This window comes from Bos grunniens, chromosome 14 (genome assembly GCF_055505025.1).
Source record: "Bos grunniens cultivar Pamir isolate PY7600 chromosome 14, Bosgru_T2T1.0, whole genome shotgun sequence".
Taxonomy (NCBI): Eukaryota; Metazoa; Chordata; class Mammalia; order Artiodactyla; family Bovidae; genus Bos; species Bos grunniens.
In genome coordinates, this window is record NC_141178.1 from 23,737,710 (window position 1) to 23,759,861 (window position 22,152).

The window sequence follows — 22,152 nt, forward strand, 5'->3', positions numbered from 1 at the left end:
TGAACATTTATTGAGGCTCAGGGTCGAGTGGAAGTCATCTACCAACTTGGCCTTCTTTGGTTCTAATCAGTTTATGTTCTGTCCTAGGGCTAAGTCATTTTTTTAAAGTTTGTGCCCAGCCCCCTTCCCTCCTGCTTCATGTCCACCTTTCAGCCTTTATAACTATTCTTCCTTTGCCAAAAATATTCTTCCCCATGCTCCGTTCTCATTCAGAGCTCAGCTTACATGTAAACAATGGAGAGAAGCCTTCTCTGGCCATCATTTCAGAGTAACTACCTTAAACGTCCACATCCAATTCATCTCTGATTTTAATTCCTAAATCAACTCTTTCTATTTCGGTTTTTCTTTACTACCCTTACCCTAACTAAAGTGGGACAAGTTGCTGTTACTTCTTTCCTTAACAACTAGGAAAACTCTCTTAAGAATTAACCCCTTGGGAAGGAGTTATCTAAAAAAATATCTACAATTTCAACTTATAAGACTAGATGCTGGCTGTAGTGCTGGAACAGCATTCTGGAAGCCCACTGCAATATCAGGTATAGTTTTTTTTATTGCTTGATTCTGGCATAAAGTCCAGACTACCCACTCAAATGGCAGGAAGATAGTTGGGCACATGATAGCAACTACTTCTAATAATGAAATTATGTCAGTATTTCAACAACAGGTATGGTTGCACTTTTGCAAACTGACTGATGCATACTGGTGCATACTTGTTAGTAACATATATGCCCAGCCCTACACATCTAAATATAAGGTACCTTAAATAAACATACACATGTGTGTGCACACATGTACACCCACACACTCAACATTCTACAGTGACTGCCCAATTCTTATAACCCATCGTCCCTTGATAATCTTGCCCTGGACTACCTTTATAATACCATATTGTATCATGATCCCACTGATTCTCCTCAATACAGGCAAGCAGGAAGCTGAACCTAGCTGTGTTCATATCCCAGAATGTGTATATGACCCCAACAGAAAATAATCTGCACTGATGACCAGCTCCGAGGACAAAATGGCAAAGCAAATGAAAGCTTAAATGCCATATGTTGTTGTTGCTGTTCAGTTGCTAAGTTGTGCCCGAGTCTTTGCAGCCCCATGGACTGCAGCACACCAGGCCTCCCTGCCCCTCACTCCCTCCTGGTGTTTGCCCAAGTTCACGTCCATTGAGTTGGTGATGCTATCCAACATCTCATCCTCTGTCACCCTCTTCTGCCTTCAATCTTCCCCAGCATCAGAGTCTTTTCCAATGAATTGGCTATTCGCATCAGGTGGCCAAAGTATTAGAACTTCAGCATCAGTTCTTCCAATGACTATTCAGGGTTTATTTCCTTTAGGACTTACTGGTTTGATCTCCTTGCTGTCCAAGGGACTCTCAAGAGTCTTCCCCAGCACCACAATTCAAAGCATCAGTAGTCTTAAATGAGTGGCTATAGATAAGATATCTGAAATTATGTTTTTATGAATAATAGAAAGGCAATTGGGTAAAATGTACTAAAAGTGCATAAAATATAAATACCTTTGACCCTGCAATTTCAATCCTAAAAATTCACTTTAAAGAAAGAGAAATACACAATGTTTTTACACAAATATGTTAATTGTAATATTATTTATAATTAAAAAGTCAAAAAGTTGCTACACTAGCTGGTTAGTAAAATAAAATATGATTCCACTAGTGGTAGACATCCATTAAAAATGTTTGAGAGGTGTATTTAAAAGCATGACAAGGGTTTATTATGTATTATCAAGTGAAAAAATCAAGTTATACAGTGGAATGTGCAGTGTGATTCCAATTTAGATAGAGTCAGACTAAGTGGTAAAGTTAGGTGATGAGATCACAAATAATTTTCTTCTTGTTTATGTTTCTCTGTATTTTTCAAATGTGCTTCAGAAGACTCGAATTACCTTTAAGATAGGCAGGAAAGCCAATACGTTTTATTAAAAAATGGTAGTACCTTATTTTTAAAAGGAATAAGCACCAATGTGCTTCACTGACATTGTGATCTATTGTGAAAAGCAGACCTCTAAATTTCTATAATGCATATATGATAGAGGAGATTTTGCTGAACAGAGTCAATATCATTTTTGGGGCTTCTGGTTTTTTTCTGTGACTTTTAAGATGCTTTAAGATGATGTAGCAGACTTTTTTCTAAGACCCAAGAGCAATTTTTCTTGAAGATGACTTTATGCAAATAACTTTTACACACTAAAAGATTGAAATAGAAACCAAACTTATAAAACAAGGCAAGATGAAGGGGAAAAAAGGTTCAAAGAGTCCTCCTCTAATTTCTCAAAAGAGCACTGTGTTCCCTCCTGGCTTGTCTTCATTAAAAAGACCCATGTGCTTAGCTTCTCAAAGACTTTTCGAATTTGCTATAAATTAAAGAGGTATGAAGTGACATCTGAGAATAATGTCAAGTGAAGAAAGCTTCTATTATTCACAGGGCCAAAGTTTTTAAGCCAATTTTGTCCAAAAGAAAAGCTGAAGCATTCTGGGTTAAGGAAAATTGAATCCAAACTCCTGGTTCATTTATTTTGTTTTGAATGTCCGTTGATTAGAAGTTCATTCTAGCTGATAAAAACTTCAGTAGTGAATGTGTGAGGAATGCTTGTCCGAAGTTAAGTTAATGTGCCATTTGGTTATTCAAACTGAATCAACTTTCCCTTAAAATTATGTCTTATTATTTACGAGTTCTGATGACAAGAAAAATTACAACTTCAATTTGTGTCTTAAAATTTCTCAGTCTTTTATTCCAACAGGATAAAATCTCCTGTTTTCAGATGAAAGGAATTACTGATTACCTTCAATGTTTCGTTTCCTACTTTTGTCCGTCTTCATTACCATCTTTTACGCATTGCTTCAGTTATCTCTTTTGTCTTGTTACAGAGAACATTTTGTCCCCGATTAGGTCCTGCTAAATGGTTTCCCCTAAAACTTCAGTTGTATCTTATCATCTCTCTTACATCAACAGTGACAACTTGTTGGCTAAGTACTCACACTGACCCATTCCATCTAGCATTAATATCCCTCCATGAGGTTACATTCTCAACCTAAACCCACATAAACTACTTCCCACAGATAATCTCTAATCCTGGCTGATTGTCCTTCTTTCTTCTTTTTTCTTTACTACATGGCATGTTATTCTTTCCTTCTATGTCATTCCTTGTATTTGCATTCCCATCTAAAATCATCTTCCTTGGGGCTTTTCTTTCTTCCTATGCTTAAACAAATTAATATCCTATCTCAAGTCTTTTAAATCCTTTGACAATGACTTCTATTCCTTATTATTTCAGCACTTTATTTGATTATCTTTAATATGTGTTTGTCTAGTACCTATAAAGTATAGGGGTTGCTCTGATAAAATTTCAAGCTTTTTATTGATAGAGATTGTATTTTAAAACATGTACATCTCACTTAACTATTAGAATAAAATAAAGCATCTATGAATTGCACTTAATAAACTTTGGAGAAATAAATTATATGATCTTTCATCATATTATTGTATTTATGTTACCTAATAAATTATATTACCTTTCATTATATTATTCAGAATGTGGTTACTAGTTTTAAAACTGTGTCTAAAGGCATGAATTTAGCCAACTGCCCATAAATGTATGTGAATGGAGTGGTTTGGAGATGGAAAGAGGTATCTGAGCTTATCAGTTTCTTCAACAAATTGTTATTGCACACCTCAGGCAATATCAAAAGTTTGTGGGACTTACAATCAACTTTGAGATAAGAGATGCTATGTAAGTTATTAGACACATAGACATGTACTTATAAACTGTTATAAATTCTCTGACATTAACAAGATGCAGTGATGGAGAAAAGTGGATGGAGGGTAGGAGGAGTACAACTTTTAGATGAGCTAAAGGAATGACCTTGCTAGAGGGCTGGCATTCACTTTGTAACCCAGAAGAGGAAGCCAGTCATGTGATGAGGGCTGGCACATTTCAGGTTGTGGCAACAGTATATGAAAAGGCTTAAAAATAGGGACAAAAGGAAAAATAATAGGCTTTGAAGCATCAAAGAGAAGCCAATAAGTTGAGGACACAGTAGCATGAGACAAGGATGAGATGTCGAATATTCCAGGTCATCCAGGGAATCACTAGCCATGTAAAAAAAAAAAAAAAAAGACTGAATTGGTTTAAACTAAAATGGAGATGGTTTGTTCCTTGAGGTCAGCTTTACTGCTTTGTGGAAATAGAGAATACCAAATAGACAAAATGTTTATGCTTTTTTTGCAAAAGCTATATCCTTCATTGAACCATATTACCTCAGTTAAGTTCAGTTCAGTCACTCAGTCGTGTCCGACTTTTGCACCCCATGAACCACAGCATACCAGGCTTCCCTGTCCATCACCATCTCCCAGAGTTCACCCAAACCCACGTCCATTGAGTCTGTGATGCCATCCAACCATTTCATCCTCTGTTGTCCCCTTCTCCTCCTGCCCTCAATCTTTCCCAGTATCAGGGTCAAATGAGTCAGCTCTTCGCATCAGGTAGCCAAAGTATTGGAGCTTCAGCTTCAACATCAGTTCTTCCAATGAACACCCAGGACTGATCTCCTTTAGGATAGACTGGTTGGATCTCCTTGCAGTCCAAGGGACTCTCAAGAGTCTTCTCCAACACCACAATTCAAAAGCATCAATTCTTTGGCACTCAGCTTTCTTTAAAGTCCAACTCTCACATTCATACATGACCACTGGAAAAACCATAGCCTTGACTAGATAATGGCAAATCATAGTATCACCTTAAATTAGATATTTTTAACTTTTGCAATTGGTTATTAGACAATTGCCAGGTTTTCTTTTTAATGGTAGTTATTTCATTACTCCTTGAGACCATTTTGGGCTTCCCTGGTGGCTCAGATGGTAAAGAATCTGCCTGCAATGCCAGAGACCCAGGTTCAGTCCCTGGGTTGGAAAAATCTCCTGGAAAAGGGCATGGCAACCCACCCCAGTGTTCTTGCCTGGAGAATCCCATGGACTGAGGAGTCTGGCCAGCTACAGTCCATGGGATCAAAAAGAGATAGGCACAAGTGAGCAACTAACACCTTCACATTCAGAGAGCATTTCATTTATGTTTTAGTGGTAATTAAAAAAAAAAAAAAAAGTGCTTCCCTGAAGAAGGAAATGGCAGCCCATTCCAGTACTCTTGCCTAGGAAATCCCATGGACAGAGGAGCCTGGTGGGCTACAGTCCATGGGCTCACAAAGAATGGGACAGAACTTAGCGACAAGCCTCAGCAAACTTCATTTTCATTAACATGATTAGGAAATGGTTTTGTGTCTTGGTCATCTGTGTCCAGGCAGGGCATTCTGAGACATCTGTGTGGGATGCCTCACTCTCTCTGGTTATAGCCAAACCCAGGACCGGAGTTTTCTGATGAAAGTATTCCTCAGTAATCTTTGATACTGTCAAGTTCAAAACCACCTTTTGTCTCTGTTCAAGATTAAAACTTATTTGAGTCATTTCATCCTTACTTAACTCAGTTAGTGTCTTTCCTCATCTCTTACCTTAGCCTTGATTTATCAGCTAATATTTTTCTAAGCATCTCAAGGAATGGCTTAGAACAAGTTAATTGTATTTCTGTAGAGCTGGACCTTTGGGAGGAAAGAAAACTCTTATATCTACATCCCCTAATCTGTAATATCTTTTTCAGTTCATGATAGAAAATGACCTAAATCAACCAAATTAGCAGAAAACATGTACGGGTTTAGCTTACATGGCCCTTATGTGATTGCTGTCATGAAATCATGAAACTCATACAATTTTAAACTGATCTTGAAGTGAGATGAGTATAAGTTAAATAATCCTCTATTTTCTTGCATCGTGTTTCAGTGACAAATTCCATTTTAAACAGTTACATGATTACAAGCTCTGAAATTAAATTTCATGATAAATAATTAAGCACCACTCTTCAGAGTCCCTGGGAGAAATCCCATTCTTGGCAGTGCAAACACTTGGAATAATCGATTGGGAGTCAATTGGCAATTGGCAAAGTACTTCAGATTTAATTTGCAGTTCTGAAGGATCCTCCTTCACTTCAGCCACTGCAGCCCCTTCTGTCCCATTTTCGTGGGGAAAAAAGGAGGATTCGATGTTGCTCTGGTCCTGTTTCACACTGCGGTATAGGATTCCTCACGTGGTAGTGAAAGCTACTCATATAAGAGGGTATTTAAACTTTTTACATACCACTATTCATTTTAACATTTTTTAAACTCACAGGTGGAAACAATGAAAAACGTAATTTGAGAATTCTTGTTCACTGTAATTTATTCTGGAATACAGGGTACAGGCGATGTGGGAGTGTTGTCTAGAGAACAGACCCACAGCCTTTGTTTTGAGAGAAAAAACTCTAGGTTTCAACCACTTGGGATCTGTAGCAAATGGGTTAAATTCTCTGTGTCTCAGTTGCTTTCTCTGTAAAATGGGTATAGTCATATTTCTCAAAGTTAAGAGTAAATGATATTATAAACAAAAGACCCTTCATCCAGTGCTTGGTCAGAGTAGACAGTTCTAAGGATAAAGTCTAGATTACTCCGTGTTCATAGACCAGAGAAAGGTTACAAGGAAGGTGTTCAATACTGTTTCCATTTTCAAAAATTTTACCTGCAGGGGTATGAGTGAAACATCAGTCTCTCCACACAGTAATGCTACTTTCTCAGGTCAGTGTATTCTGTCTGGGCTCTGCCACCAATGAAGAGCTGGATATTAGCAGTGTTGGTGAAAAGTAGGGGTCAGCAAACTTCTTTTTTTTTTTGTAAAAGACCAGATTGTGGGCATTATAGTATATGCCCCATAGACTTAACTCTGCTGCTGTAGTGAGAAAGCAGGCATAGATAACACAATAATAAACAAGTATACCATTTTCCAATAAAATCTTATTTATGGGCACTGAAATTTGAATTTCTGATAATTTTCACTGTTCACAAAATGTTATACTTCTTTGATTTTTTTCCCAATAAATTAAAAATGTAAAAGAATTTTAAAAGGAGAGAACTGTATGGTTTCATTTTTGTAAAAAATGTATGAGGCAAGGAATGAAGATCTGATGGGAAAGGTGTTTTGGGTTAAAACAAGAGTTTTAGAGTCAGACAGGAGTGGGTTTGAATCCTGTTCTCTTCCTTCTTTGGCTCCATGACTTTAAACACAAGGCTGTTGAAAATCTCTCCCTTGGTATTTTCATTTATAAAATGGTGATAAAAATACCTATTTGATTGGGCTATTGTAAGGATTAAATAAATTATTCTATATAATGGTTCTTGTATACAGTAAGTACTTAATAAATGTCATTGTGACTAATCTTTCTGTTACTATGTGGTAGGCTGAACAATGGGCTTCCCTAGTGGTTCAGATGGTAAAGAATCCACCTGCAGCGCTGTAGACTTGGGTTCAATCCCTGGGTTGGGAAGATCCCCTGGAGGAGGGCATGGCAACACACTCCAGTATTCTTGCCTGGAGAATCCCCGTGGAGAGAGGAGCCTGGAGGGCTACAGTCCACGGGGTCTCAAAGAGTCAGCTGAGAGATTAAGCACAGCACAGGCTGAATGATGGCCCCCTAAAACAGACTGAGGAAAAGGAGTACATCAAGGCTGTATATTGTCACCCTGCTTATTTAACTTATATGCAGAGTACATCATGAGAAACACTGGACTGGAAGAAGCACAAGCTGGAATCAAGATTGCCAGGAGAAATATCAATAACCTCAGACATGCAGATGACACCAATCTTGTGGCAGAAAGTGAAGAGGAACTAAAAAGCCTCTTGATGAAAGTGAAAGAGGAGAGTGAAAAAGTTGACTTGAAGCTCGACATTCAGAAAATGAAGATCATGGCATCCGGTCCCATCACTTCATGGGAAATAGATGGGGAAACAGTTGAAACAGTGTCAGACTTTATTTTATTTGGGCTCCAAAATCACTGTAGATGGTGACTACAGCCATGAAATTAAAAGACACTTACTCCTTGGAAGGAAAGTTATGTCCAACCTAGATAGCATATTCAAAAGCAGAGACATTACTTTGCCAACAAAGGTCCGTCTAGTCAAGGCTATGGTTTTTCCTGTGGTCATGTATGGATGTGAGAGTTGGAATGTGAAGAAGGCTGAGCGCTGAAGAATTTGATGCTTTTGAGCTGTGGTGTTGGAGAAGACTCTTGAGAGTCCCTTGGACTGCAGCGGGATCCAACCAGTCCATTCAAAGGAGATCAGCCCTGGGTGTTCTTTGGAAGGACTGATGCTAAAGCTGAAACTCCAATATTTGGCCCCCCTCATGTGAAGAGTTGACTCATTGGAAAAGACTCTGATGCTGGGAGAGATTGGGGGCAGGAGGAGAGGGGGACGACAGAGGATGAGATGGCTGGATGGCATCACTGACTCGATGGGCGTGAGTTTGAGTGAACTCTGGGAGTTGGTGATGGACAGGGAGGCCTGGCGTGCTGTGATTCATGGGGTCACAAAGAGTCGGACATGACTGAGTGACTGAACTGAACTGAACTGAAAAATGTCCATGTCTGGATCTTAGGAACCTGTGAATAGATAGGTTATTATGCAGAAGGGAATTAAAGCTGAAGACATGTAAAAGCTGCTAATTCACTCACCTTCAGATGGAGGAGATTATCCTGGGTTATCCAAGTGGGCCAAGGTACTTACAAGGGTCCTTATAAGTAGAAAAGGAGGCAGAAAAGAGAAAACCAAAGACATGGCCATGAAGAGGAAGGCTTGCCCAATGTTACTGGCTTTGAAAATGGGAGGGAGCCATATTAGAATAAACACAAGGAATGTTAGAAGCCTCTAGATGCTGGAAAATGTGAGAAAAAGGATTATCTCCTAAAGCCACCAAAAAGAAACACAGCTCCTGCCAACACCTTGATTTTGGCCTAGTGAGACTCTTTTTGGACTTCTGTCTTCCAGAAGTGTAGAGTAGTAAACTTGTGTTGTTTTAAGGCACTAAGCTTATAGGAACTGGTTATAGCAGCAACAAGAAAGTAATACATACTATTGGGCCTCCCTGGTGGCTCAGATGGTGAAAAATCTGCCTGCAAGGCAGAAGACCTGAGTTTGATCCCTGGGTCGGGAAGATCCCATGGAGAAGGGATTGCTACTCCACTCAGTATTCTTGCCTGGATAATATTAATATCTTTATCCATGCTAAGAGAGCTAGTTGTCCACAAAAGTATGTGCTTCCCCCTTCCTTAGTGCAGAGAACTTTATGGAACTGGGGGGTGTCAAAAATCAAGAAATAGCACAATTAAAATCACCAAATTAATAAATAATAAATTCTGTACCAGGTATTATATATTTTTAATAACAGTTTGAAAATTGGGAGTTTTCAGATTCAAAGATTCCCATGAAGCTCAGGGGCAAGGTGTTTCCCATGAAGCTCAGGGGCAAGGTGTTGTTATAAGATGGCTTATAAAGCGAAAATGAGGTAGCTGTTAACCTTTGCAATGACTGGTTAATGTAATGGGAAGTTTCCAGATGGCAGGATATTGATTAAAAGTGATTATCTCGTACAATTTTTAGGAAGATGGCTTACATTTCTTTTATGATTTTCAGAGGTGTTTACAAGAAGTAACCTAAATATTGCTTTTATTCATGAAATAAGACTTAGTTTTATTAACATGGCTTTTTGTTTGCTCAGGGAATTCTCATTTCTAGTCTCCATTTTGTATTTTATTTGAACAATTTCCCCCTTTTGTTCATTCTCTCAGCAAGTTTAGAGTGTGAACAACTAGTAGAGTATTAACTTGCATTTCCACTGTTAATGGGGTCAGGCTGAAAAATCACATATTTGCTATTTCTGTTAGTTCAGTAGTCAGGATGGAGAGTCATGTAGTCTCCATTACCAACGATTTCATGTCATCATGAATGTGGGTATTCAGATCATTGAGTTCTTCCTATTGCCTAGTCCTCATGTATATCGTCTGATACGTAAGTGGCTGCTGAAAGGCATTTTAAAATGACCTTGAGAGGATACAATGCACTGGAAAGATTAACATGACGACTATATGGAGAATAATAGCCAAGAATTGAACAATTTCCCAAAACAGAGATTTGCAGAAGCCAAGATTTAACCCATTAAATAAATCAAGTGGGTTTTATTAAGATACAGGTTTCACTACATTTTTTTTTTGGATAATGTATGTGTATTTGGGTTTCGATTTTTTCTGCATTATTTACATAGGCAGAACATGCTGTATTAGCAATCACATATCCTGGTGACCACTTAGGAGAAGATGAACATATGGATGTTTTTATTTCAGGAGGTGGCATTATAAGTGAACTTCTACCTAAGTTAGACCTGTATATGCTGTGGGCAATCAGGTAATTTAATGAAAAGCATTTCCATGGAAGCAAAAGAAAAACAAAGGTTAATTTTAAAGGTTAAGAGGTTAGCAAAGGTTAAAGTTCAAGTAAATTATTAATTCAGTTTCTGAATATGGGGAGCAGCCAGTTGAGAAAACTTTCTAGATTTGAGTTTGAATCCTCCTTACATGGTGGAATGAGGATGGCAGTTTCGTCTGTGGATTTTCCTGGTTTGCAGTTTGTTTGTATCAGATATTATAGAGCATTCTGGTGAACTGTCTTAAGGGACCATATAGCAACAGGCATGAGGTTGTCCACATATGGTCTGTTGTGGTGCTTTCTCTTAAATTTACAAGTAGATTCAGTTCAGTTCAGGCACTCAGTCGTGTCCGACTCTTTGTGACCCCATGAATTGCAGCACGCCAGGCCTCCTTGTCCATCACCAACTCCCAGAGTTCACTCAAACTCACGCCCATCGAGTCAGTGATGCCATCCAGCCATCTCATCCTCTGTCGTCCCCTTCTCCTCTTGCCCCCAATCCCTCCCAGCATCAGAGTCTTTTCCAACGAGTCAACTCTTCACATGAGGTGGCCAAAGTACTGGAGTTTCAGCTTTAGCATCATTCCTTCCAAAGAACACCCAGGACTGATCTGGTTTAGAATGGACTGGTTGGATCTCCTTGCAGTCCAAGGGACTCTCAAGAGTCTTCTCCAACACCACAGTTCAAAAGCGGTAGATTACAAAGTTTCAAAGACAATTAACAGGACTAGAATCTGATAATGGGTACACTAGAGTTATCTACTGAAATGCATTTTTTTTATAGTCGGCTCATTTTTATCGAAGATATTTACTGTGAAAGCAATTTGTTTGTAAAGTGAGACTAATCCTATTAAATGTGGCTTGATTGTTTACATAAATGTAAGGAAAAATAGTCTATGCATTTTCTTGAAAATGACTTTTCAGTCAAAGCTTGGGTCATATCTAAAGTACTTTACTGCTGTTATAAGGTCAACCTTAGTTCTTCAAAGTGTTTAGTAATAAGGAATCTCAGATTAGACCTTGAAAGTCTCTTTACGTAAAGAATCCAGGCTAAGAAATTGTCTAGTTGTGTTCTATTACACAAGGAGTACAGATTTTTATTGAACTTATGTAAGTACATATATTGTCAAGAAAAATAAGAATATTTAATAAGAGTTCTTGAATTCTGGAGCAATCAGGGATGGAGAATAACAAATGTTTCAACTGTTGTTGACAACAGTATATTTTACCATATTGCTGTAAGTTATAGATAGCTTAAATGAGAGGAGAAAAAAAAGAGTCCTTTAAATCTGGAAAACAAACCATTAAAGAGCCAGGAGTGTTTTGAATAAAGCCGTGAAAATTATGATTATCTTCATCAGTACTTTCAGTCTCATGTAATTCTTGTTTTGTTCCATCTTGGGTTAGCAGATTTATGAATCAGTTTTCCATTAGTTTTAAAAATCCTTACCTAGTTCATTGTTGCAATCTTAAAGTGATCAGAAACATGAACTCTACAGTATTGTCAGGGTTTTTGCCATGAATATCTTTGAAGATGAAACATATTTGCCTATAATTGACTATGACCACTTTCAGAGAAGACTTGAGGATCTTCCCAACCCAGACATTGAACCCTGGTCTCCCGCATTATAGGCAGATTCTTTACTGTCTGAGCCACTAGGGAAGCCTAAAACTATAACTATGAATGACAAAAGTATAAATGACAAAAACTATAAATGACTTAAAAATATCCATGTTTAAAGATCTGTTGATAATTCATCCCCATACAAAAAATGATGCAGCTGATGAGTAAACTTGTTTGTGTTTGTGATATACAGTATTTTAAGATAAATGTTGGAATTATTATTGATAACATTATACCAGACAAGGAGTTCGTCAAGGCTGTATACTGTCACCCTGTTTATTTAACTTATATGCAGAGTACATCATGAGAAACGCTGGACTGGAAGAAACACAAGCTGGAATCAAGATTGCCGGGAAAAATATCAATCACCTCAGATATGCAGATGACACCACCCTTATGGCAGAAAGTGAAGAGGAACTCAAAAGCCTCTTGATGAAAGTGAAAGTGGAGAGTGAAAAAGTTGACTTAAAGCTCAACATTCAGAAAATGAAGATCATGGCATCCGGTCCCACCACTTCATGGGAAATAGATGGGGAAACAGTGGAAACAGTGTCAGACTTTATTTTTCTGGGCTCCAAAATCACTGCAGATGATGACTGCAGCCATGAAATTAAAAGACGCTTACTCCTTGGAAGGAAAGTTATGACCGACCTAGATAACATATTCAAAAGCAGAGATATTACTTTGCCAAAAAAGGACCATCTAGTCAAGGCTATGGTTTTTCCTGTGGTCATGTATGGATGTGAGAGTTGGACTGTGAAGAAGGCTGAGTGCCGAAGAATTGATGCTTTTGAACTGTGGTATTGGAGAAGACTCTTGAGAGTCCTTTGGACTACAAGGAGATCCAGCCAGTCCATTCTGAAGGAGATCAGCCCTGGGATTTCTTTGGAAGGAATGATGCTAAAGCTGAAACTCCAGTACTTTGGCCACCTCGTGTGAAGTTGTGACTCATTGGAAAAGATTCTGATGCTGGGAGGGATTGGGGGCAAGAGGAGAAGGGGACGACAGAGGATGAGATGGCTGGATGGCATCACTGACTCGATGGATGTGAGTCTGAGTGAACTCCGGGAGCTGGTGATGGACAGGGAGGCCTGGCGTGCTGCGATTCATGGGGTTGCAAAGAGTCGGACACGACTGAGCGACTGATCTGATCTGATCAGAATTCTAGGAATTTCATATAATTTCTAAATTACTTATATTAATAACATATACCTATGTAAATATAAGAAACCTCCCTAGTGGCTCAGACAGTAAAGAATCTGTCTGCCAACATGGAAGATAGGGGTTGATTCCTGAGTTGGGAAGATCCCCAGGAACGACAACCTGCTCTAGTATTCTCACTTGGAGAATCCCACAGACAGAGAAACCTGGCAGGCTACAGTCCATGGAGTCTCAAAGAGTCAGAAAAAACTAAGTGACTAACCCTTTCACACATGTCATATAATCTAAGGATGTTAAACGTCATTTATTTGATAATCTTTCCTATGCAATTTAGCATCAAATATGTCTGCTTGTTCAGTTGCCAAGTTGTGTCCACATTTTCACGACTCCACGGACTGCAGCACTCCAGGCTTCACTGTCCCTCACCATCTTCTGGAATATGCCCAAGTTTATGTCCATTATATGGATGATGCCAGACAGTCATCTCATCCTCTGTTGCCCTCTTTCCTTCTGCTTTCAATCTTTCCCAGCATCAGTGTCTTTTCCAGTAAGTCGACTGCTCACATCAGATGCCTAAATATTGAAAAATATTTCTCTTTTATAAGGAGAAAGTACAACTTTTGAGATTTTCGAGAAGCCCTCTGGAAAATCCCCAGATTAGTGCAAGTTTGAAAAGACTTCATTCAAAATTTGATTTGGGGAAATTTGTCTGAAATGCCAATAGGTTTAAAACATTTGGTCAAACAGGAACATAAGTCACTGTGAAACAATAGTTATACCTTTAGCCAAAGTGAAAATGAGAAGATATGCATTGCAAATACAGGAAGTTACATGGTTGTAAGTAAAACAAAAACAAAAACACCTTGGCTACTTAATATTGAAATGACTTAGTTTTTCTAAGTAATCAAAGACCTAATAAAGACTATGTGGAACACAGGAAATATTTTCTAAAGTGCAGAGTCTTTGTTTTCCTAGGCAGATTACATCTACATAAAGAAAAACCCTTTATAAACTTTAAGAGTGGATCGATAATCTGCAAAATGTTATGGCTTTAACAAAGAGAAAATTAAACTCTAGTTTTGTATCAGTACATTATTGAACTCATTAAATGTGAAATGAAAGTGAAAAACTAATTTAGCAAGCTTTGGCCTCACAACATCATTTCTTTTCCACAGATCTTCAAAAAAAATTCTATATCCATTTAGATTTTTCTTATTCTTTTTCCTTTTAATCTGGAGTAGCCAATCATTTTATTTTGGATGGTATTACTCATTTTTCGTTACAAAAACACATGCTATATTCCTTGCTTACTCAATAACCTCAGATATGCAGATGACACCACCCTTATGGCAGAAAGTGAAGAGGAACTAAAAAGCCTCTTGATGAAAGTGAAAGTGGAGAGTGAAAAAGTTGACTTAAAGCTCAACATTCAGAAAACGAAGATCATGGCATCTGGTCCCACCACTTCATGGGAAATAGATGGGGAAACAGTGTCAGACTTTATTTTTCTGGGCTCCAAAATCACTACAGATGGTGACTGCAGCCATGAAATTAAAAGACGCTTACTCCTTGGAAGAAAAGTTATGACCAACCTAGATAGCATATTCAAAAGCAGAGACATTACTTTGCCAAAAAAGGTTCATCTAGTCAAGGCTATGGTTTTCCCTGTGGTCATGTATGGATGTGAGAGTTGGACTGTGAAGAAGGCTGAGCGCCGAAGAATTGATGCTTATGAAGTGTGGTGTTGGAGAAGACTCTTGAGAGTCCCTTGGACTACAAGGAGATCCAACCAGTCCATTCTGAAGGAGATCAGCCCTGGGATTTCTTTGGAAGGAATGATGCTGAAGCTGAAACTCCAGTACTTTGGCCACCTCATGTGAAGAGTTGACTCATTGGAAAAGGCTCTGATGCTGGGAGGGATTGGGGGCAAGAGGAGAAGGGGACGACAGAGGATGAGATGGCTGGATGGCATCACTGACTCGATGGACGTGAGTCTGAGTGAACTCCAGGAGTTGGTGATGGACAGGGAGGCCTGGCGTGCTGTGATTCATGGGGTCGAAAAGAGTCAGACACGACTGAGCGACTGAACTGAACTGAACTGATGTCCCATTTTATTCCCGTACTTTGCATACAAAGTTGCTTTCCTTTACTCTTATTATTTCTAGTAGTTCTACTTTTATAAATTTTTATTATAAATTGTTACTATTAGTAACCTTTACTTTCCAGCCAAAACTAAGAAACAGGCCATTTTGAGCTATCATATATTTACATCTTATAGTAGATTCACAAATTTATAAATATGGAATTAAAGATTATAATTTTTTTAGAAACATGTTTTTCACAGTATAATTTTTAAACGTGGCAGAAGACATATTTATTAATATACTCAAATATACTTTGTCTCTATAAAAACAAATCAAAAGTAGATAGATTTAAACTTATATTTAGCAATCTGTGTCTCAGTATATTATCTTCTTGGAAATGACCTTAATATTCAATGACTACCCAATACTTAGTTTAACTCTAGTGTAAACTTTCATCTCATTCATATTTACTTAAGCTATTTGTTTTTAACGACTATGCTTAAACTTTGTTCTTGCCACCTTAATGTTCAGATGTCAGAATTCCCCAAATTGATATATTTTGTCTAGCCTGGCCTCTTGGTCTCCTGATACCCAGGGTCATGTCCTCTTATCTTGCTACTTGGTCTTAGTTATTCTGGATGTTTTAGAGTGTGTGTGAATGTGAGCACTCATTAAGTGGCTATGTTATGATTAGAAGACAACTGTACAGGAGATTGTGATTAAAATATTTATTTTAAAACAAAATGACAGGCTCTGCAAGCAAGCGGAGACAGCTCATAGGTCTTAATGGTTAGAGTGAGCTGAAAAACTGCAGGGCACCATTCTCAACTTGCTCTCCTTCAGAGCCAAAGTGTATTCTGCAGGATAATGTTGAATGTTAAAGGAAGAAAGACAAGTTCTGCGCTCACATAAGTTTGGGACATCCTGAATTAAACAAGTGAAACACATTTTTTTTCTTTGATACTATGGGAATATTTATTATATACTTCAAAGTGAAATTGCAAGCTTCCCAGATACATTTGATCATGGACTTGCAGGTATATTATATATATATATATATAATTATATATATAATTATATATATATATATGTATAATATATATATATATATATGTATACACAACATCCAAACAAGAAATTACCATGCCCTAAAAATGTTTGTAAATTCCCTTGCTCATGATGCTGATTTTAAGGGACTAAATTTCTGCTGGTTTATTATTCATCTTGCTTTTTTTCCCTCTTTATTGAATGGTTTCTACCTAATTGTTTATGTATTCTCCAGAGACTAACAGTAAAAGGGAAGGTATAAAAATTCTGAGCTCTTCCAGGCTTACCATTTCAGCTTGTCCAGCTGGCAAAGAGTTATTTGAATTCAATCATACCCATGTTTACTTGAGACTGATGTCTCCATGCAACATTCAGGAACTACAAATGAGAAAAAGAAAGATATCTAAAGGGGAATTAAATTTCTGTTGTGTGGTGTTAAAGAGAATAACACTTTATTCTTTCCTTATTCAATCATAAATAAGAAGTCTATTGATCTGGATATATTTTAGTTCAGGCTGCTATTAAAAAATAGACTGAATGGCTTAATAGAAATTTATCCCTCACAGTTCTAAAAGCTGAGAAGTTCAACATCAAGATGCTGGATAATTGGGTTCCTGGTTTGCAGATGGATACCTTTATGCTGTGTCCTCATATATAAGAAGTAAGTGAAGAAAGTTCTCTCATCTCTCATCATCAGAGTTCTATTTCATGACCCGATTACATCCCAAAGTCTCCATCTCCAAATATCATCACATTGGGGATTGAGGATTCAACTTATGAATGTTGGGAGAAACACACAGTTCATAGCTAGGTGGGCTGTGAAGGTGCATCTCTTTTGGCTTCATGATGGTGTGATGATTGATGACTCAGGATAAGTAGACACTGTCCAAAAAGACTCATATAGGGGTACCACAATGTAGGTGAACAGTGCACCAAAGTGGGAGTGAGGAGCTGGCAATCCTACTTTTATGTTTTATCAACTGAACATACTCGGTGACTCTGGGTCAGGGTTTTTCCTTCCATATCATGAGATCTACTCCCTGTTATCATGCAGGTACATTTTGATCCAAAGGTAAATGTTTTGAGAAAAGGTTTTGAGAAAAAAAAAAACTGATATTAATGTAAGTATCAAATCCAGAACATACAATATATCTGGTTCATTAGCAATAACAGCCTCTTCACAAAGATGCCCTTAGTTCTACTGAAACATCTGAAAAAACTCTGAGTCATGCAGGTTGTACCATTGCCAAAAGAACTCTTCAGAAAGAGTAGCCATGGAAACAGCACACCAGACCTCTCAAGGGGTGTATAAAAACTAACAGTCTGAGGGAGTGCTTGGCAAACATTGGGAAAGGTAAGAGTCTGTGCTTACCTTGTGGGTGAAACAAGGGCCTTTTGATTGATATTACTGCTCCAAAAGGTCTAAGCATAAAGTTGAAGCAAGAATCCTGACCTCTGAGCAGAAACTGGCAACTACATTACATCTGGCATCTGTGACTTGCTCTATGGGGATCCTGTCATGACCAAGAATCTTTAATCTGTATCTACAGTAATATGTCAGACTGCCACGGCAGCATGAAAAGCTCTGCCACCATCAATTCTGTTATTTGGCAGTTCATCTCTTTATCTAGTAAAACTTCAGAGAGACTGTGCACAGAATGAAGGAAACAGTTGTCTCCAAATGCTCTGCTACACACGTGAAACCACACCACTCTCCTTATCACCCAGTTATTTCAGTGAAAACAACATGAGTTTACTTACAGGTGTATTCATTTTATTGTATTCCACCTGTGATGCATAGATTCGTTCTTGCAAAAAGGTTAACTGGACAGAGTACTAAATGAGACTTTTCTTTCCACTTCTCAATTCCCTGCTTTTTGAGAGGCAAACTTATTTATCAGTTCTATATAAAACCATTAAATCCCTTTCAGTCTCAGTCCTCCTGTTTATTGGTTTTGATTTGGGGGTTATTATTAATTGATATATTTTAACCTCCACTTAACTCTATCTTTTGAACATCTTCATATTTCTGTACATCTAAATCTGCCATCAAACTTATTGTTCTAAAATTTGCATCAAAATATGTCCCATTTTCCTGAGATAAAATATTTTCCTCACTAAGTAAAGATTTAGGGATAGTCAAGATTAGGAGAAAACAGGCTTTAAAATCAATGAAACATTCACATTTTATCTCTGCTGCTTAATAGGTAGTTGTGTGCATGAGTCCTAAATCACTCCATGTTCGACTCTGTGATCCCATAGTCTGTAGCCCACCAGGCTTCTCTGTCCATGGGATTCTCCAGGAAAGTATACTGGAGTGGGTTGCCATTCCCTTCTTCAGAGGATCTTCCTGATCCAGGGCCACGAGTGCCACCTGGGAACCCCTAATAAGTAGTTGAATTTGGGCAAATTACATGTACTGTATGACCCTTTGTTTTCTCACAAAAAGGAAGAGTGGTGGTTATTATAAAGTTGCTATGAATGGAAATAAAAAGAAACCCCACCCAACATATTATCTGACATGATGTAGGTACATAGCATAAATCAGTTTCCTTCACATTTAATAAAATTTCTGTAAAACAGTGATATTCTAGAGCAGACATGTTGGTGATACTTGGCACGAATTAGGTGATCAGTGCATTATGTTGTGGATGAATGAATGAAGTTGCATATCCTGTGTAACAGATAGAAAAGATCTTCAGAATCCTGCAGATCTTTGTTTGACTCTGTTATAATTGTCTTACTTCCATTGGATGTGAGTTCTTTGAGGAAAGGATGTAGATTTGACTCAACTCTACACACCTCAGAATGTACAGAGCCTTGTCCATGGTTTCATGTGATCAACATACAAAATAGTCTTCCTATGAATGAATGAGGTTGGTTTCCAACTGAAACAGTCACCTGATTCTGCACCAAAGAGATTGCCTGTTTTCCATACCCTTCATCTATTATTTCCATTATTGTATTATCAATCCAATTACATTAAGTCTTTATCAATTTGGAAATTCTGGACACATATTAAATGATCAATAAAAGTGTGTTGAACAAAATTGTCCGTTGATTACAAACTGAGGTTTCCAATCTTAGGAAAAGAATACTCAAATTAAAAATCAATTTTGAGAGCTGTATCTCTCTCTTCTTTAATCCCCTAGTCTCAGTGTGTTCTCCTCTCTCACTTCTATTCCATCCTCCCTCCTCTCTTCCCCAACTTCCTTCCATTTCATTGCCTCCTGAATTGGTCTATGATTTAGGAAGAACAATATCTGCTATGTAGTAGAAGTCAGTGTATAATTTCTCTATTAACTGCTCCCTTCCAGACTTTAAGGGTCCACACTGTGTACTGGTTAAAATATAACCGCTATTTATATGCATCAGCTGATTTGTAGCTACCTGTCCAAAGTCATTTCAATCCATCTTTCCCTTTATTTATTAACCACTCTGATCTTCCTGTTTTTCAGAAGCTTGAGTACTTTGGGAACTTGGCATGTGCATAAGTTGCGTTTGTGGGAAAGCTCCTCCTTATGACAGTTTCCTGGAATCATTTAGGCCTCACCAGAAATATCATATCCTCTGAAAATAGTACTACCTTATCTAAATTCTACTCACCCATTATTCTGTAACGGTTCTTTCTCTTTATTTCAAGGGTTTAAAATTTCAAATTGCAAGCAGACCACATAATTTTTTGTTTTGTCTAGTTCATTAAATTTTCAGCTTCTTGAACAGATCCCATGTATATTTCTTTTATAATTTGGGTATGCAACAAGAAGTGTGAGTTTTGGCATATAGTTGATATTCATAATTTTGAATAAATAAGTCAATAAAGGTTCAGATAAGATCAGATCAGTCGCTCAGTCGTGTCCGACTCTTTGCGACCCCATGAATCGCAGCACGCCAGGCCTCCCTGTCCATCACCAACTCCCGGAGTTCACTCAGACTCACGTCCATTGAGTCAGTGATGCCATCCAGCCATCTCATCCTCTGTCATCCCCTTTTCCTCCTGCCCCCAATCCCTCCCAGCATCAGAGTCTTTTCCAATGAGTCAACTCTTCGCATGAGGTGGCCAAAGTACTGGAGTTTCAGCTTCAGCATCATTCCTTCCAAAGAAATCCCAGGACTGATCTCCTTCAGAATGGACTGGTTGGATCTCCTTGCAGTCCAAGGGACTCTCAAGAGTCTTCTCCAACACCACAGTTCAAAAGCATCAATTCTTCGGCGCTCAGCCTTCTTCACAGTCCAACTCTCACATCCATACATGACCACAGGAAAAACCATAGCCTTGACTAGACGAACCTTTGTTGGCAAAGTAATGTTTCTGCTTTTGAATATGCTATCTAGGTTGGTCATAACTTTCCTTCCAAGGAGTAAGCGTCTTTTAATTTCATGGCTGCAGACACCATCTGTAGTGATTTTGGAGCCCATAAAAATAAAGTCTGACACTGTTTCCACTGTTTCCCCATCTATTTCCCATGAAGTGGTGGGACCAGATACCATGATCTTTATTTTCTGAATGTTGAGTTTTAAGCCAACTTTTTCACTGTCCACTTTCACTTTCATCAAGAGGCTTTTGAGTTCCTCTTCACTTTCTGCCATAAGGGTGGTATCATCTGCATATCTGCAGTGATTGATATTTCTCCCGGCAATCTTGATTCCAGCTTGTGTTTCTTCCAGTCCAGCATTTCTCATGATGTACTCTGCATATAAGTTAAATAAACAGGGTGACAGTATACAGCCTTGATGAACTCCTTTTCCTATTTGGAACCAGTCTGTTGTTCCATGTCCAGTTCTAACTGTTGCTTCCTGACCTGCATACACATTTCTCAAGAGGCAGATCAGGTGGTCTGGTATTCCCATATCTTTCAGAATTTTCCACAGTTTATTGTGATCCACACAGTCAAAGGCTTTGGCATAGTCAATAAAGCAGAAATAGATGCTTTGCTGGAACTCTCTTGCTTTTTCCATGATCCAACGGATGTTGGCAATTTGATCTCTGGTTCCTCTGCCTTTTCTAAAATCAGCTTGAACATCAGGAAGTTCACGGTTCACATATTGCTGAAGCCTGGCTTGGAGAATTTTGAGCATTACTTTACTAGCGTGTGAGATGAGTGCAATTGTATGGTAGTTTGAGCATTCTTTGGCATTGCCTTTCTTTGGGATTGGAATGAAAACTGACCTTTTCGAGTCCTGTGGCCACTGCTGAGTTGTCCAAATTTGCTGGCATATTGAGTGCAGCACTTTCACAGCATCATCTTTCAGGATTTGGAATAGCTCAACTGGAATTCCATCACCTCCACTAGCTTTGTTCGTAGTGATGCTTTCTAAGGCCCACTTGACTTCACATTCCAGGATGTCTGGCTCTAGGTCAGTGATCGCACCATTGTGATTATCTGGGTCATGAAGATCTTTTTTGTATAGTTCTTCTGTGTATTCTTGCCATCTCTTCTTAATACCTTCTGCTTCTGTTAGGTCCATACCATTTCTGTCCTTTATTGAACCCATTTTGCATGAAATGTTCCTTTGGTATCTCTGATTTTCTTTAAGAGATCTCTAGTCTTTCCCATTCTATTGTTTTCCTCTATTTCTTTGAATTGATCGCTGAAGAAGGCTTTCTTATCTCTTCTTGCTATTCTTTGGAACTCTGCATTCAGATGTTTATATCTTTCCTTTTCTCCTTTGCTTTTCGCTTCTCTTCTTTTCACAGCTATTTGTAAGGCCTCCCCAGACAGCCATTTTGCTTTTTTGCATTTCTTTTCTATGGGAATGGTCTTGATCCCTGTCTCCTGTACAATGTCATGAACCTCATTCCATAGTTCATCAGGCACTCTATCTATCAGATCTAGGCCCTTAAATCTATTTCTCACTTCCACTGTATAATCATACAGGA

At 38.3% G+C, this 22,152-nt stretch overlaps 1 long non-coding RNA gene across 6 annotated transcripts in view; it reads left to right on the forward strand.

The window, feature by feature from the left end:
* Nucleotides 1-22,152, forward strand: part of LOC147359192 (uncharacterized) — a 313,939-nt gene that overhangs the window by 130,833 nt on the left and 160,954 nt on the right. Inside the window, exons 3-4 of one of the 6 annotated variants that reach the window (XR_015140604.1) lie at nt 16,838-16,932; nt 19,730-20,111. The exons of 2 other annotated variants lie outside the window; for them this stretch is intronic. This is a non-coding gene — a long non-coding RNA (uncharacterized LOC147359192). Of the gene's footprint in view, nt 1-16,837; nt 16,933-17,691; nt 19,322-19,729; nt 20,112-22,152 lie in introns of those variants that run through there. 3 more of the 6 variants (XR_015140608.1, XR_015140607.1, XR_015140605.1) reach the window with 3 other exon arrangements.